Source organism: Amphiura filiformis, chromosome 8 (assembly GCF_039555335.1).
Source record: "Amphiura filiformis chromosome 8, Afil_fr2py, whole genome shotgun sequence".
NCBI lineage: Eukaryota > Metazoa > Echinodermata > Ophiuroidea > Amphilepidida > Amphiuridae > Amphiura > Amphiura filiformis.
The window spans coordinates 17,322,970-17,328,504 of record NC_092635.1 but is presented as its reverse complement, the minus strand read 5'-3'; the positions used below and the strand labels follow the sequence as shown (position 1 = coordinate 17,328,504).

Genomic DNA, 5,535 nt, shown 5'->3' with positions numbered 1-5,535 from the left:
TGCTTATAGAGGCGACATTCGATATAAAGAAATATCTGCTTATCAAAAAGCCTATAAAGAAGGACACAAAAGTCACCACTGTTGGAAAGACTAAAAGACAAAATAATAAAGAAGTGTTAAATGATGTGGGTGAAGAGAGGTCAATAATAAGTACCATCAGGAGCAGAAAGAAGAATTGGAGTGGACACATAGTAATACTTTCGAAGTTGTCATGAAAAGTGATAGAAGAAAGAATGGAAGCCACGAGTCCAAGAGAAGAGCGGAATGCTTGATGAACTAAAAGCGATTGTAGACACTTAAAAATACATTTTTGACCCCACAGGCGATTGTCAATTATGCACCGACTAAAGAAGGGTCCAATATGATTTGACCCAGGTGATCTGCAAATTTGAATCAAATTGTGGTTAAAAATTACTATATTTAGGCTTAAAATTGATTTGACCCCTAATATAGTCAGTTGAAAAATAACCCTATATTATCAAAAATGGTTATATTCAGGGGTCAATATTAGAAAATGATCCATGATGAAACATCTGTACAATGTAATTATTTATTCCACTATTGTAGAAACAATCAGGTCAAGCATATAAACGAGGTAGCGAGCAGATACAGTTCCGTAAAGAGCGCAACGCAGCGCAACGCCAAACGAGACCAGTGTGTTGGGATTTGGCCACTTAGCATCTCACGCAAGATATGGAAAAACTGATTTTTGTTTGGAGTTTTACACAGCCACAGGTTAAGGCTATACAGAGTCAATTTACTGGTAGGTTAAAGTGACAGACCCACTTACTCATCTGTATTTACCACCTGCATGTTATCCGTAATTAGTGCACCTTCATCTTATTCTTAAGGGATCTAAAATGAGCGTTTATTGCGTTTCGACAGTATTTTTTGTGGGACATGAGAACACCTCGGACCTATCGAATTGCATTCTGAATACGAAGCATGTCTTTCTGATATCAAATAATTTTCATTTTTTGAAAATCACAATATAATACAAATTTTATGACAAATTATAAAAATTAGATATTTGTCAAATTTTGATATATAACAGTCCTCGAAGTAAATTATATAAATCTAATGATATATTCTTAAAGTGTATGTAGTAGGGACAAAAGCCGACGGTCAATTGAAAATTTTGACCTTTCATATTGAAGATATGGATTTTTTCCCAAAAAGACCTAATTTTTTTGGTGTTTTGGGAAAAAAAATCCATATCTTCAATACGAAAGGTTAAAATTTTCAATTGATCGTCGGCTTTTCATCCCACCTACATACACTTTAAGTATAAGTCATCAGATTTATAAAGTTTACTTTAATTTTTAATGATTTGCCATAAAATGAGAATTAAATTGCGAATTTCAAAAATCAAAATTATTTGATATCAGAATGACATTCTTCGTATTCAGAATGCAATTCGATATGTCTGATGTGCTCTGATGTCCCAAAATAAATACTGTCCAAACGTTCATACCCCAGCCCTTAATTCCTTGTAAAAACGTTTCATATGGAAAGGTTTCTATACAAAAACGATAAACCATCATGCGCCATCAGTTTCCACCTCGATACACCTGAGCACACATTTTCGCCCCAAGAGCTTCCAAGCAGAGAACAACAAGCAGTCAATGTCTCCACCACAGACTTTGATTACACTACACGGTTGAGAGCATAGTAATGTAAGAGCTGTGGAGCTTCTAGCTAAAAAATTGGCCTCTTTGATTAGTTTTTGTCGAAACCTCAAGTGTTCTCTTCATCCAATCATAATTTTTCACGCGAAGGCTAACACTTCACTCTAAAAACACTTTTCGTCACTAGGTCAACAGATAACGAAATTCAATGTTATAGCAAAGCGAATGTGGAAAATCTGTTGAAAACTACCTATCCAAGCACATTTGTTGACCAAAATGTAGGTTTTAAAAGTCAAAACCTCAAGTGTTCCTTACAATATTTTTCAAATGTTATGCCATTAAATGAAAAAGCACACTTATATTGTCCATATACTAGAGTCACTAGAACGAGCAATGGTCAATTCTCTTTAAATTGCAAATCTTGTGCAAAAAGTTACTATTTTCGCCTATTTTGTCATACGGTTGTAAATTCACTGAAGTATGACTTTTAAAAAAGAGCGCTTACAAATTTATATGTAATTTTCAATTTGGTAAAGGGTAGCTAAACATGGTATATGCTTATCAAACTGTAGAATTTGTTGTCTACCAGATGATCAGATCTAACGTTTCAAATTGTTGAATACACCATTGCGTTGTGACCATAACCTTCAGTCTGGATAATGTTTAGATATACATATTACCAGTTATCACGTATATTGTATTTTCATATTATGTGGGCTTTTCAGCCGGAATAATGCATGCGAATCAGGAATAACAAAATTTAAAATACTTGTGTTTTGATGTAAGTCAGTTACTTCACTGATTACCACAATGTGTTCAAAATGTAAGCGTATAAGAACATCATTGCTTGCTTTCTTAAAGAGAGGATAAGTATTCTGTTATTGAGGCCCGGGTATTGATGTAAGTACGTCATTATAGAAAGAACAAGAACTTTCTGGAAATGAAGTGAATGAAATCCATAAAATGTTTTTGACAACATAAAATAAGTCACTCAATTGATGACATTTCAATTTATGTTTTCAGGGAAAAAGAGTTGGAAAGAGCACACGTATCGATTGATGCTGATATGGCTTCATGGGATTGACGATAACCCATTGAAAGAGTTGTATGAGAGTCTTGTCTCCATCGGACGCAAGAAGTTAGCAGGTAATTAATGCTGGTATATCAGGAAGCAGTTGGCAAATAGTTTTTAAAATAGACATGATCATATGGTTACACAATTGTAATTATACTTTTTTTTGGATGTGAACAGGATTTGTAATTAGAATAAGAACAACAGACCATGATAGCATGAAAAGTTATATTTCAAACATTTTCAGCAATATTTTCATCGTATCAAAACAACATGTTATTGCAACTTTCTTTTGTTCTTCTGTGTTTCATATGATATTCAACAAAGGACGTGTCAGATCATTGAATCAAAATTAAAACATATTTTTTGTTATAATGCAGCCCAAAATCTTTGAATATCACTTTCAATGCACCACGTACAGGTTAGAACAATCATGTAAATTATAAGTTACAGTATGTGACTGTATTAGTTAATGCGCAAATAGTACGCAGTAATTCACAGTGGGACTCAGCAGACCGTTACTTGCATCATTTTTGCATGATTTTAATTAACCTTTTTATCTATTAGGGAATTGATAGCTTGTCCATCCTGCCACAACATAATCACCAGACAAAATAACACGTTTAGTTTGGAAAGCAACAACAGTAAAGCTTAACAGTATATGTTTTTAATTGAAATCTACCACATTGAGCTAATATTGTGGGTTAATACAAATTTAGTTCGCTTGGAATATATTTCGACAAAAATATCTAAATTGTAAATGAGAAAAAAATATTTGGTATAAACAGAGAAGATGAGATCTTCTCTTAAATTATGTACTCATGTTAAGATTAAGAACAGTAATGGCGTCTGAAGTTGTTTACTCAAACATAGTATACGAGTATAATAAATTCCCTGCTTAGCCTTTCCTATAGAAAGCTGAATTAATGTAGTTTACAAAAGTAGAGATGAAGTAACTAGAGTCTTTAATGTTGTTTATTCTTATGTCTAGGATTTTTATGTTGTTAACTTACTATTCTAATTTGCACTACTCAAAATATTTGAAGGATCAGACCCTGATTTGCATTCTTTATCTTGTTTATTTTCTGGTCTCTTGGTACTGACCAAAACGTTCTTCAGTGAGACTTATACTACATTATAGTGTATGACGTTCTGTTGCCTGATGAACATCACTGAATGACAAGGCTCATATCATGTTTTTTTCAGTGTTTTTCACTGATACACTATTATTTTCTCTCATTACCATGGTTACAGAACAAGTGCGATTCAAAGTGAGTCAGCAAGGAAATGGTAAAGGATGCAGTATTTCCTAATGCAACTGAGGCCCATTCCATGTCAACTCCAGGGATGTGCACCGCAGCACCTCTTCAATTTTTTTCTTTTTCTGTGTGGTGGTAGATATTGATGAGAAAGTAAAATCCCGAAAATTTGAGCTTCATACTCCATTTCGTTTTCCCGTGGCATCAATTTGAAATTTAGAGGGTTCAGCGTAAAAAATGTGTCGTAACGCGAAAGACGATGTTTGGAGGTCCATGAATGTATAAAGGGAACCATTTACAACTTTGAAAAGTATGTATCCTGGGGTACTTATTTGTGTAGAATTCAAATATGGCATCAGAAAACTTGTAACTCCTTTACTTTAAAAGATATAGGGCCCTCAAAATGCAACTTCGTCCATCCGGGACCAACTTTGGGGGGTCAAAACTCCAAAAGTAAAAATAATTTTAATGTCCATTTTTTTTGCTAGTCAGAGCCCTTTGGTAGGACATTACTCTTAACCAATATTGAGCCTATTAGAATATTTTTAGCTGAGATATTACCCACGCAAAACCCCAATTGTACATTTTCTGTACATTTTGACCCCCTGAAAACCAATGTCAGGCATTTTGATCCACCATCAACTTCAGGTATGTTGAAAATATGTCCTTGGACAACATTTCTGAGAGATATTGGCTTTGGGACTCGATGGCTTCAACACATCAGTAAGGTTTGCATTCTCCATAGATTCAAAAAACCACCAAAGTCCAAAATTTAAAATGAACCCCACGAAGTCCCTGAAATGCTAATCGTCATACCTAATACAGGTTAATCCACTCATTTGCACGTAAAACTTACCATATTGACCAGGTAAATCTAACTGAAGGAATTAAAATGATACACGGGTTTTTCTCTCAAAATAACTTCGCATGGACTTAGGTGGCTTTTGTATTCATGTATTCATATATATAAAAGGGTTTTTTTTCCCGAAATTTAGAATGCATTACCTGAAATAAGTCTTAGTACAGGTCTTTGGGCTTGATTGGCACAGCATTATGAAAAACGCCCTTAAAACGCATGTTTTTGGCACTTATTTCCAAAAATTGGCCAAATATTAAAATTTGACTTTTATTGCCGGTTAGAACTAAAGGATTAGGATTAAGCTATGTTTCTTTTGGCAAAACAGGATAATATTTTTTGAATCCCAAAAATTTAGTGCTGTATTTTTCTAGAATGGAGAATAGAACCTATTTCTGCACCCAAATGACACAGACATAGTACTTTTATCAGAGACTGATGCGCAGGTCTTGTTAAAGCAATTTGGTGAGACATGTGAAGAAAATGTTAGCCGATGATCACGGTTGTTTGATGTGATCATTTGTTAACTTCTCTAACAAAACATTATAATGTTCAATTCTAGACCTGAATAATACCAACAGCTATCACACTAATAAATTGTATATTTTTATAGCAATTTTCAACATAGATTTTCATTTCTAAATCAAATTATTAATCTTTTTCTGCTTTTTTGTGGTAATTTTAATTCTAATAACTGTATACATTTGTGTGCAAATTGAG

The 5,535-nt window shown here is 33.7% G+C and overlaps 1 long non-coding RNA gene across 1 annotated transcript; it reads left to right on the top strand.

Moving 5' to 3' along the window:
* The first annotated feature begins 688 nt into the window (after positions 1 to 688).
* LOC140158232 (uncharacterized) lies at positions 689 to 4,024 on the top strand. Its single transcript, XR_011859735.1, has 3 exons — positions 689 to 763; positions 2,652 to 2,774; positions 3,955 to 4,024. It is a non-coding gene; the product is annotated as an uncharacterized lncRNA (long non-coding RNA).
* Positions 4,025 to 5,535: the final 1,511 nt, after the last annotated feature.